This window comes from Ursus arctos, unplaced genomic scaffold (genome assembly GCF_023065955.2).
Source record: "Ursus arctos isolate Adak ecotype North America unplaced genomic scaffold, UrsArc2.0 scaffold_2, whole genome shotgun sequence".
NCBI lineage: Eukaryota > Metazoa > Chordata > Mammalia > Carnivora > Ursidae > Ursus > Ursus arctos.
The window spans coordinates 52,184,888-52,198,345 of NW_026622874.1; positions in this window are offsets into that span (position 1 = coordinate 52,184,888).

A 13,458-nucleotide genomic window follows, 5' to 3' on the forward strand; every position below is an offset into this window, starting at 1 on the left:
TGCATTTATACTAGGAACTACGGAAAGACACGGGGACTTACTAAATGTCAATAAAAGAATGGATGCATAAATTGTGGCTCCTCTAGGAATTTTTATCATATATGCAACATTGCAATTTCAAGGAAATCCACTGAAATGTAACCTGTTATAGAAGAAGACCAGAAACACCATAGATGTGCATTCATTGGGAGATAGCTGAATAAATTTTTATATCCATATGAAAATATCATGAGATGTAGCCCTGTGTGCTAAAATGGAGTTACAAGATACATTGTTAATGAAAGAAGCAAAATAGTATTTACTTACAGTTTTCAAAAATATTATATTTAATTTTTATACAATAACCTATATTGTATGTTGTATGATACACCTACATATTACACACCCATATACACTACCTTTAACACAAAAAGAAGTACACCACAAATATAAGACTATATAAAAAACACATCATATCCATTTATGTGTATATATGTGCTTATGTGTAGCAAATAAATTTTTTATTATATATTCATAGAATGCCTTTGAAAGTCTACCCTGGGAACAGATATGAAAGACCCTAAAGCAATCAGGAGTCTGCAGTCCGAGAAGACTTAATTTTCATCAGATACTTTTGTACTACCTGAATTTTCTATCATATTCATATACTAGTTTTTCAAATAAAACTAGTCACAGATAAAAACTGTAATACTTTCTACACTATAATAAACTATGCACAGTGAAAAAGAATGAGAGAAATCTGTGTAGTGACAGAAACATGTACACAATACATTGTTAACAGTAAAAGCATGTCGAGTAACAATGCACCAGTTCAATACTATTGATGTTAAAAGAAATAAACAGGTTTATGTTGTGTTTGTACAAATGTACATATTTAGGTAAAAAGGAGTTTTTTTTATTTTTTGAAGATTTTATTTATTTATTCGAGGGAAAGAGAGAATGCACAGTGGGAAGAGCAGATGGAGAGGGACAAGCAGAGTCCACTGTGAGTGTGGTGCCCCGTGCGGGGCTCGATCTCATAACCTCGAGATCATGACCTGAGCTGAAGCCAAGAGTTGGAGCTTAACTGACTGAGCCACCCAGGTATCCCGTAAAAAGAAGTTTCAAAGTGCATGTATATTAAATACTAATGCACACATACAAACATTCGAAAATGCATTGGATGATCTAGAATGATATAGTCACTTCCTAATGGTGGCAGTCTCTCTAAATGGGTTTGTGTTGCTGGGGTGAAGGCAAGAGAGATGCACTGTGTACCTTTGGATTTTTTTTAGAGTGAGAAGATGTTCAAGATTACTCCAGTAATTACATTTTAAAATAAAAAGAAGTTAAAATACAGTATTAATCACTGGTCTAGTATTAAGATGTATACCTAGAGCTCCCCTGGGCAAAACTAAATTTCTTAATAACCAGGGAGTTTTAAACCAGCCGATTAGCAACTGTGTAACTCGTTGTCTTTATGCACTACGTATTTAACGGACTCAAAAACCCAACTTCGCAAAGATCCCAGAAATTCAAAAATCTTCTGAGTTACTTACTCTCTGAAAAGCTAGGTCTGTTAATTTCCTCCTTAAGAAAGAGCCTAACACTACATCCTATATAGCTTCCTAGATGAAATGTAACCGTCTCCCAGGGTATAAAACTAGGATGCTTTCCATATTGCCTTAAGATGGACTCATTTAGGATTTTTCGAAAGGAACGTAGAATTTAGTCTTAAGTATTATTTTACTGATAGATGAAGCTGAAGCAGAAAACTTGATGTGCTCAAGGAGAGAGCAGTTCAGATGCCTCTCTCTCCCCCCCCTTCTTCCTCTCCCTCTCCCTGTCCCATCTCCTACTGAAGCCATAAGATCTCTGTTAGGGTCCACCTTTCGCAAAATGCCATATAAACCAACTCTTACTGTATATTGCTTTGAGTCTGGGCTCCCTCACTTAGCATAATTCATTTGAAATTCTTGCACAGCACGTCTTTCGTTTTTATAACAGAGCAGTATTCTATTGTATAGATACACCATGGCTGTTTATCCACTTACCACACGATATGGCTCCTATGAATAAAGCCACTACAAACATTCAAATATATGTTTTCACGTAGACTTATGTTTCTATTTCTTTTGGTAAAATACTAGTAGTGGACTTGCTGAGTCATATAGTAAGCGTATGTTACTTTTCTATTCAACCACCAAACTATTTTCTGACGCAACTGTACCATGTGCATGCCCACCAGCAATGGATCACCAGCACTTGGTATTGTCAGGCTTTTTATTTAGTTAGTTAGTTAGTTAGTTAGTTATTTTTAAAGATTTTATTTATTTATTTGACAGAGAGAGAGAGAGACAGCCAGGGAGAGAGGAAACACAACCAGGGGGAGTGGGAGAGGAAGAAGCAGGCTCCCAGCAGAGAAGCCTGATGTGGGGCTCGATTCCAGAACGCTGGAATCGCACCCTGAGCCAAAGGCAGACGATTAACGACTGAGCTACCCAGGCGCCCCTGTCAGGTCTTTTGAAAATTGTAATCATTTTAATAGATGGATAGTGATATCTTAACTGGGTTTTAATCTCCATTTCCCTAGTGACTCACGAGGTTAAGCATCTCTTCATGTGTTTTCAATTTCATTCTTAAATTTAAAATATTCTCAGAGGAGTCTCAAGTGTATGTTTCTCAATCATAGGAGTGAGGGAACTGAGGGGCTTCAGCGTGGTCTCAGATGTCAACCCATAATGCTAACTAAACGGTGTATAAGTCTTATGCATTTTTATACCCCTAGCATCTGCACTGGGCTAACCATTCAATAAGCCCACAGCTTCAGTGGCCAGATTAACTCGTGTTCGCTGTTTCCCTGTAAATACGCTGATGGTTGCCTACCGTGCACGATCATCTTGACGGTGGGGGCTGCTCTCTGATATGCCTGAGTATCTGTGAGCCTCCCAGACGAGTAGAATGTTTATAGTCGGTTGTGTCTGTTCCCAAAGCTGTATCAGACAAGCTGGGCTTGCTATTGTAAATAGAAATTAGTTACATATTATGAAAGCTGATTAAATATTAGTGAGAAAAAGAGTTCTTCCTAAGAAAAATGAATTTACTCTTTGGAAAACTTAATAAAGGCAAATCACTAAAAAATGTAGTAGAATGAAAAGGAAAGAAGATAACACGGAGTTTTCTACGCTCAGACTGCATCCCAAGTGTCTTTAAGTTTTTGTAGCAATTTGAATGAAACCCAAGTCTTGGGTGTCATTTATGCAGGAAAGACAATGCCAAACAATGAACTAATATCCAAAGAAAGGTTTTAAAATGATAATATACAGTTAACTTTGTAGTATCCAATTATAAATGTTAAACATGTTTGCAATAGATATTTGAAAAATAAAGTAATAAGAATAAATGTACATCAATAGTCTTATATTCCAAACAGTAAACGTTATCATCTAAACATTATCCAAACATTAAACCACAGTTAGCATTTTGAAGCATTTGTTATTACAGTTACAAATATTTATATCATATGTATATATTATGCAGTAATTGTTTACTTAACATTAATATATGTTGTTCATATTGTTAAAAGTTCACAAAATCATAATTTTAATGTCTTCCTAATATTTCATGATGTAACTCTATTGTCGTTTTCTTAACCTAGTGTCAGACAATTTGGAAATTTCTATTTTTTGACATTAGCAATCATTGTAAATAATGATTTTTAGAAATTTTTTGGAGTATATTTTTAAGATAGATTCTCTGAAGTGGAATTAAGAGATCAATGGCAAAGAACTTAACTAAGATAAGTTATTTCTGATTACGAAAATAATGCAGATATTTACAGAAAACTTGGAAAAACAGAAAATTATGAAGAAAGACAACACAGGGAAAATATTGTAATTGATATATTTTCTAGTAATTTTTCATCATTTTAAAACAAAATTATGATTATATTTTGTATATAAATGTAGTCTTGTAGCCTGTTTTTAATCCAGCTTCAAATTGTAAGCAGTTTTTCATATTATTAAATTTATTGGGCAATATCTTTTTAGTATATGCATTTTAATATTTTTGTGAATGTATCATTGTTCATTTAAGCACTCTTTTATTGATGGACATTTAAGAGGGTATTTTTATTTTTAAAATTCTAAATAACAACAAAGGGAACATCTTTATCAGTATCACATGACTTTTAGGTTACCTTTCTAGAGGTAAAATAACCAGTGAAAGGCTATTAGTATTTTTACAGATGTTGCCACATTATATTCCAACAGCCAGTGCATGACTACACATCTGTAAAATGCAAATGGTAACCAGACTAATTATGTAGAAAACTAGTCACACCTGAAACTACTTATGCAAATGACCTAGTTCTTTGGTGATGCACCCCAGGTGTATGGATTTACAACTGGAACCTCTTAGGAAACTGTTCTTTAGTATTTAAAAGTCAGTTTATGTTGCCACTGTGTACAGGACGCTTTGGAGAACAATGCAGACAATACAGGATTCCTCCACAGAGGTATTTATCATTTCAGTGCATCTATCATTACAGACTATCTTGGCTAAACCTTCTGGCTGAGGTTTGAAGACCCCAGTGGGTCATTGTCATACACCTGTAGGACTCTCTGACTGCTTCAATATTGATTTATCCACTTTGGAATTCCTTTCCATTGATTTATTAGGCCTATACATCTTCTTGGTGGCCAGCTTCTGTCTATAAAAGGTGGCTGAAAGAACTATTTCACTATCACGTATTTTATAGCTCACTGACATTCATTTACTGACTCTCTTATTTATCCAATGTTAGTATTAATGCTAATGGGTGTTAGAAGATGGGCCTTGGTCTTGGTACATTTTTGGCCCTGCTAAGTACAATATATAAATGATAATAAAATATAATTATTGAACTTGCACAGAAGTGAGAACACTGTAAGCAATACAGGTTCTGTGCCACTTAAAAACAGAGGAAGAACAGGAATAGAAATAGATTCATACAAGAGGAAAATGGAATACATTCCTCAAAACGACTTGCCATACAAAACATTCCAAATTGTCATTACTAAAATAATGGGAAATTTGGGGTAAGGAACGGGGGCCAGAGGGGGACGTTATGACAGAATGTCCACAATTTGTATCTCATTTTTCTTGCATCCAGTTAAAGCTTTGGTGCTATCACACATTGCACCAGGCATGAAGCAGCAGTACCACTCTCAGATTTAGGTGAAAGGCTCCTGCTCTGGCCACACCCCATGCTGGGTGAGGGGTCTGTAGGACCACCACGAGTTCATATTCCTCCCTCTAGACCATGCTCCAGGTACCGAGGACCCTAGAATTGTCCACCCAAATGGTCTCAAGTCAACTTTCAGGAACTTCATTCCTAGGATCCTACCCTGAGTGTAAATTGCACCACTGATGTACTCACCCCTGCTTCCAAGAGATGCTGTTCGTGGAGGAGTCGTGCATGGGGCTTGGATGTAGGGCTGTGCTTGCAGGTGCTCCTGAGGTCACTCACAGTGAAAATCTGAGCCGTAATGGGAGAGAAGAGGGACTGGCCACAGGTTAGGGTCAGGGTCTAGGGCACGCTCTTTCTATATTTCCAAGATCTGGCTGGAATTTAAAGAAGCCTGAGAAAGCTACATGTTGAAATTTTCCTTCCAGGTTTTTATGAAGAGATACTTGTGAAAGAGAATGGAATATATTATTTTTAATAATCTTAGGCTAATTTATAAATTTTTTATCCATTGATTTTTAAATTTTTGGACATGCTATGTGAGCTTCCATTTGTATTCTTGCTTCTGGCCCAACAAATGTAAGACAGGGTTACTACAAATCACATAACGAGCCAAAGCAGTGGTTCTCAGACTTTATCGTGCTTTAAGGTCACCGGGGATACTTGTTAAAAATATAATTCCGGACCCCAAATCTCCAGACATTCAGGTTCAACTGGCCCGAGTTGAGGCTCAGGAAAGTGCATTTTTCCTAATTTCCCAAATGGTTTTAGTACAGATGATCCCATGACCACTTTTGGAGAGTCAGGGCTCCCAGTGGAGTTTATGATTTCCCTGACAAAACACACCCAAGAGAAATCGCCAAAGAGAAATTTTGAAGCATTATCTGAGAAAAGTGAAATATCAACTTTTATACAAATCCAGAATTAAAATATCTAAAGTAATGTTGTCCCCTACAAAGTAGTCCCCTTGGAGGTCCCACTTATCCGAAGCAGACAGCTATTGCTCAAAACATTTTGACACTGATTTTTTTAAATTGCCTTTGGAGGTGGATTATAAGCCACATCAGAGAGCCAATCTCATTATTTCACATCACAGTTTGCATTTGACAAAAAACAGCATTACCCAGAAGGATGATGCATATTACTTAGCAGATTTAGTTCCTATGTTTTCCAAGTCAAATATGTAATAAAAGAAGATCTATTATGTAAGCACACCTGTTTATTTCAGCCTCCTTCTAAAACTATACTAAAGTGACAATGAAGAAAGAAAAAGGGCATAAATCTCTAAAGACAAAGAAAGTGAGGGAGAAGTTTCAGGAGGAAACAGGAATCAATGCTTTGGAAACTGGAAAATGAATGGAGAAGTGGCCATTGACTTAACAGTCCCCAGCAAGCTGAAACCTGAGCCCGTCATTATGGGAGCTAAGAGACAGGCCGATTTTACCTGAGAATCTTGTCTCAGGAATTAGCGGCAAAAAGTAACTCACGGTCAGGAGTGCCAGGTGAGGGTGATAAAAATGATTTGTTGAAAATTTCCTTAAGGAACAATTAGAACCCTAGATGCCTTTCCCCATCCAGGAAGCAACCCTTCCTCAACTCCAGAAAAGGACACAAAAGCCATTCTCTGGAATACTTACCCAAGAGACTTCATTCTGGAACACCATCAGGGTCTGCAAGGCAAGGATGGGAGTCCTTACTAAAATTAGGCCATTAAGTTAAAATGTGTTAAACACTTACACCCCAGCTCCCTTCTTCTTGAGAGTCAAAACGCAGACTTAGACCCACAGGAGATTGAGGCATATGAACAATCCAAGAGAAAAGACAAAACTAAAAGAAAAAAAGATTCTGTAATTGAGGATTCCCCAGTGAAAGGGCCTAGTCTCCACTAGGTCACCCTATGGGGGCTTGCAGTGAGCTTCCTAGTGATTTATCTTGAAATATGATCTGGCAGCTGAGGGATCACCAGACATGTGAGGAAAGTCTCTCCCAGGAAAGGCAGAGACTAATAACAAGGAAAGTGGAGAGAAAAGAGGTAACGCAGGGAACTAATAAAAACTGTAAAACAGGGAGCACGTAGGTGGCTCAGTGGGTTAAGTGTCTGCCTTCGGCTCAGGTCATGATCCCAGGATCCCAAAGTCCTGTGATCGAGCCCCGTATCAGGCTCCTTGCTCGGTGGGGTCTGTTTCTCCCTCTCCCTCTTTCCCCCCAGCTACCCCCTCGTGTGCACTGCCTCTCTGTCTCTCAAATAAATAAATAAAATCTTTATTTAAAAAAACCTGTAAAACAGATCAAAACACGTTTTAAATCCTATAGTTAATATCCTCAGAAAGAGAAGATATTGAACACACACACACACACACACACACACAAGCAGGATGCTATCAAAAGAAAAGAAAAACAACACCTGTAAATATGAGAGAAATTTAAAAATGTGACAGAATAGATATAAGATAAAGTAAAGCAGATTTCCAGGCAGCTTACTTAGGTAGTATGTCCTAAGACAGGAGTATACTTGTTGTTTAAGGTCTCTCTGAACCATGCAAGTGGAGATGTCAAGGAAGCTGTTGAATACGTTGATCTGAAGTTTATAGGTGGCATACAAAGATAGGTGGCATGTAGCTAATCACCAAGAGAGTTAGTGAATATATAAAAGAGGGATAAGGACTGAGTTCTGGGATATACCAATTTAACAGGTCTGGGAAATGGAGAGCTAGTAAACGAGTTTGTGAAGAAGTGACCAGTGAGGCCAGAGGAAGAAAGAATATCCTGGAAGCCAAGTAAAGAAAGGATAATGACCAACTACATCCAATGCAGCTGATTGGTCCTGTCAGATGAGTTTAGGATCTGAGCGTTGAACTTTAACAATTTGAGCTCTCATGGTCCTGCTGATTCATAGCACAATGAACTTTTTAAATGATCCATATCAAGGCATGCCATCATATACTTCAGTACTTCTGGGTAAAGAGATCTTAAAACCTTCCGGAAAGACAAATAAACAAGCTACAACAAAATATAGGTGAAGTACAGAGGATTGGGAGTCAGGATGTCATCAGTCTTCTCAATAGCAACACTGGAAACTAGAAAACAGAGGAGGAATGTCTTCAAAATTCTAAAAGGCAATGATTTCCAGACTGGAATTTTGTTCCTAGCTAAACTATCAATCAAGTGGGAGAGTTAATAACGATACATTCGACATGCAGGGCCTCTGTAAAAACTAAAGCAAGAAAAAGGAAGGCATGGAATCCAGAAGGCGAGGGATCCAAACCAGGAGAGAGACAAGAGGGATTTCTAGGCTGATAGTAAAGGACAGCCCGCAGTACCATCTAGGCAGTGGCCTGGAGAGCTAATAGCACAGACTATTGTGAAAAAAAGAAACATAACATAGATCCAATAATGTAAATGTTATAAAATGCCTTAGCCAAAAACAATAGTATAACTATTTTGGAAAGACAGAAGGAGAACTGCTATGTTGATGTATTGGGTTAGTGGGGAAGTCGAGTTAAGAGGCAAATGGGGTATCAGAGAAGTCAGTGTATTTTTTCCATAGCAGAACATAAATACTAAAACTGAAAAACTAAGAAAACCATATTATTTAGAAATATGAAAAAAAGAAGAAGTGTGTGGTGGGGAAGAGAAGAAACATTTAGGAGGATTGAAAGTGACTGCCTCAGAGAGGCAGGCATTGGGAGTGGAGATAAATGTGATAGCAAACTTTTATTGAATGTTTTCTGTCTGCCAGACATATACTTAGCCTTCAACAGGAAGTAGGACATAATTCCTGCCTCTCTGGGGTTACTGTCCAATTAATGTCACATCACTTACTGATCTACTTCATACATAAATATTAAGGCATATTGGGTATGAGGAGGTCACACAAAGATGGTGGGATTTGGTAGGAGACAATCTTGGAGGCACTTATGGATGGATTTACTGATTGGTCGATTGGCTGGTTGGTTAATTGAGGAATACTTTTGCGTGGGTTCAAGAGAAAAAGAAGTGCAGGAGCAAAAGAAGACATAAGCAAAATAAGTTGAGAGTAAATAATACAGATATAAGCAATAAAGAAATTTGGGGAAATGTTGAAGGGTCAAGTTGTAGATAAAATAAGAAAGAGGACTTGAGAAGTGGTGATGAGTTGCTTGGGTTTAGAAAGAGAGGTCCTCGAGCAGGAAAATCTCCAAACTGAGGCCCTATTGGAGGCCACTAAGTCTAGAAGCTGAGGATGGTTAAAGTGGGCATGGAGAGTGGACAGAAAGGCAGAAAGACCAAATAGGTGGCTGACTCTGCAACAATGACACACAGTGGCAGGGATCTGGATTAAAGCTGTATTGGGGGGCCACCTGGGTGGCTCAGTCGTAAAGCGTCTGCCTTCGGCTCAGGTCATGGTCCCAGCATTCTGGGATCGCCCCGCATCAGGCTCCCTGCTCAGCGGGAAGTCTGCTTCTCCCTCTCCCACTCCCCCTGCTTTTGTTCCCTCTCTCGCTGCCTCTCTCTGTCAAATAAATAAATAAAATCTTAAAAAAAGAAAAATAAAGCTGTGTCGGATAAATTGAGGGAAAGATAAAATTTATGGTTAATGGACATTAGTAGGTTTTTGGCTATTGAGCAACCATCCTTTATGTCCACTCCTTTCTATGAGTTTTTGATTTCCCTTTTGAGGGACTCTCCTGTTGTATATGGTTTTGGTGATGAGTGTCCATCACTCTATCTCCCACAAAGGATCTAAAGGGGCCAGTTTCTCCCTCTGGATCCCAGTGGATAGTAGGAGTGGGAGGGGAGGAAGGGGAATGAGACTTCAATCTGACAAATGAGACATTGAACCTTCAATAGGTAGTACAAGCATGTAGAGTGAGTTGAAGGTGAATTATTGCAGTGGCAGTGGAGTGAAGGTGAACAGACCTGACTCTTCTTCTGTGTAGGTCCCAGCCTCCTTGCCTCTTGCTTGCTCTAAGGCATCCATCAGTTCTTGGAGCCATCTATATCCTTTCAATTGATTCCTATTTTGAAAGATATTGCCAGATTCCTTTTCTGGTGACTGATGTATCAGCAGAGAGCATAAACAGAACGTTGGTCAGATTAGCTAACTGGATGGGAGAGAGTAAGGACAACTTGTAGGGGAAATGTGAAATGGATGAGTATTACTCTCAGCAGAGATGGAAAAAATAAAGAAGCAGAATTTGTTCGGAGAAAGATAATACTTTGGTATCTTTCAGACCTAAATTAAACACCCTTTGAGCAGCTGGTGAAGGAGGGCTGCAGTAGCAAGATTCAGAGTTGAACAGGTACACTTGGAAGCAATCTCATATGTGACAACATTCAAGAACAGATGTAATCCTACGGAAGGGATTACAGAGGAGGAAAAGTAGAATCCTAAGATACAAGCCTTCCCAGAGAGATGCGACACATAGAAGGATATATTTATTTTAGAGAGGAAGAAGAAAGGACTCAAAGAGAACTGATGCTTATCTTATTTTAATGCTCTGTTTTTATAAATCCTGAACTTCTTGTGAGGGCTCAGTGTCCTAGGTAATACCATATATCTTGATGTAAAGAATGATGACTTTGGATGCAGGTACCAGAAAACAATGTCTCTAATTAGCTTAAACAATAAAAGACTTATTACCTTAGGACAAGAAATCTATAGTTAGGGCAATAGCCATGAGTGGTATGTCAGGGTTTCAGCTCTGCTTGTCTGGGATGCCATTGGATCTGTCCTCCTTTATGTGTTGGATCAGACCTCCAGTTGGCTCCCTTCCGAGTGGCAAGAAGGCCACATTAGTTCTAGATGTGATAAGGAGCAAAGAAGGGCCATTCTTCATCGTTGTCTGTTAACAGTAAGGAAGCATTCCCCAAAAGGAAGCACTCCCTGCTCTACTTTCCCTCATGTCACATTGGCCTGAATTGTGTCACATTCTCACGTCTCCACCATGATTGACTTGGTCCATTCAAAAGGGCCTCTGTGAGGCTGCGGCTAGCCTGCCTACACCATACAACTAGGCAAAGGAATAACAGTGTAGACCCTCGAACAAAACAGGGGTGGACCCAATGAGGCTAATAGAATGAGAGTTGCTAACAGAAGGCAGCGATGAAGAATGAAGTCACGGAATCAAGATTGCCTGCTCCGTGGTGTTAGGCTAATGTTGTACATGAAGACTCAACAATTAATGTAGCTTAATGTTTCATTCAAAGTCAGTTTTTAGAATATATTGTGCATTTTCATGGAATTTAAAAAGATCCATCATTCCACAATTCCAATTTGAACAATTCCTAAGCCGTTGCTTTCAGCCACTGATCATTTCTAAGTTTCTTTTTCTTCTGTCTCTCTCCTTGCCTACTAAAGCTTTTCAGAATTCACGTGTAGTGCAGAAGCTAAACCCTGCTGAACTCCTATTTTGTCCACCACCATTCCACCAAAGCCAGTGATTTGTAGGCCGAGGGACGGACTTGACAATGGCTGCTGGGTCAGGAGTAATTAAAAAATGTCAATGGTCAAGGAGGTGGAAATCAGTTCAGGCCCAACTGAAGCATTTAGCTATTTTACTGCTGCATCCTTTTAGGCCTTTTTGGCTTATAAATATTAATTTAAAGACTACCAACAAGGACAGTAAACGGATTTAGGCATAAAACTTCCTGTCAGGGGTGATTTATATCCAATAAAAGGAAAGCAGGCTAGAGAAAGCTTGCTTCGCTAAGTTTACGATAGACAGTGAAATAGTACCATCAAAATAAAAAGGCTTTCAGTCTGTCGTTGGCTGTGTGGGTGTCTCCCTTCTTAATAAGCAGCGTGCTAGAATTGTATTGTTTGCTTTTATCAGTGCCTTGCACTGTTGAGGAAAAGTTCTACCGCATTGCTAATTGAACTTGTACAGATTTATAGGCTCAAGGCCTGTGCATGAGAGAGATTATTAGGACTTAAAAGATAATAGCGCCAGCAAGAAAATTAAAACTGCTTTCACCACTTATATTTCAATAGTGCATAACTTCTACCCTTTAGATATCCAGCGATGGACTGGAATTTGTTTGAAAGGAGATCTGTCTTAGAGCCCATGCGGGAGTGACTCAGGACCAGAGAACTCTGTCGCCATCTTACCTTGCATGCAGCCCAGTGCGAGACGTTTCAGTACAACTGCTTTGTAGGTAAAATGTCAACAACTTGACACTTCTGGATGATCACCACGGGGAGCCATTTCCCCATGAGTCTTTCCGTCTGCAAGCAGAGGCACGCTCTGCCTTTGCTCCAGACTGCCTTTTCCTGGTGTCTGCACAGCAAACAGCCTTGGAATAGAGAAACGGGGTCTCCATCAGGAGCAAAGAGCAGGATTGAAGCTCAGATTTCTTCTCCCCTAACATAACCCACTATGCGCACAGGTGCCACTTGCCCCTCTTCATACTGCCTTGTAGGAATTGGGGCTTGAGGAAGGGAGCACATGCTGATACTCTGGCTGTAGCTTTTGCCATAAGTAATACATCCTTTGTCTCTGACCCACGAGTCTTATGTCTTCTGCCAGCAGACATGAGCAGACTAGTTTCTTAGCTTACAAAAAGGCAAAATCTCAGACCCTTCAGAGTCTGCAAAAGGCACCAGTAATGTGTGGACTTAGAAAAGCAATTTGTCTAATTTTTCAAAGAAAGAGAAACCTGATACCTACCTGAAACCATGAAGTCACTATTTCCCCAAATTTCCTCGTCTAACACAGTGCTATTTTCCATTGCCCATAAGCAAAGTGAAGCTAGGATTATGATGGTTGCTGGGGAGGGTTATTGAGGAACTCTTCTTTTCTTGAATCTCTGGGAGAAAGTTTTCAGACTTCTGACAAAAGACAGGATTAACTAGATGATCAGGTGACTAATTAATGTCCCTTCCAGCTCTTAAATTCACAAGTTTACTTAAATACAAAGAAATATTTATGATAAATAGAAATGCCAATAGACTACTGTATATAAAAATATAGAAAAACATGTTTACATAGTAATATATAACTGGAGAGTACTTTTCACACAATTTCCTGAAATTTGTGTACTTTCTAGCTAGCTGAAGCTAAGATCTTCAGCAATGCCTTCTTCCTCTCTCTTTCTATTATTTCTTTGCTCACTATTACAAAGCACTCTTAAAGTGTTAGTGGATGGAAGAACAACAAGAAATAAAATAACCCATGTTCTCAGTCTAGCTCACTATCCAGTAACAAGAAAGAAGTACACACATGAGCCAAATGAGTGAAGGAGAAAGACAGGGGTAGAAGTGCCATGTAAGG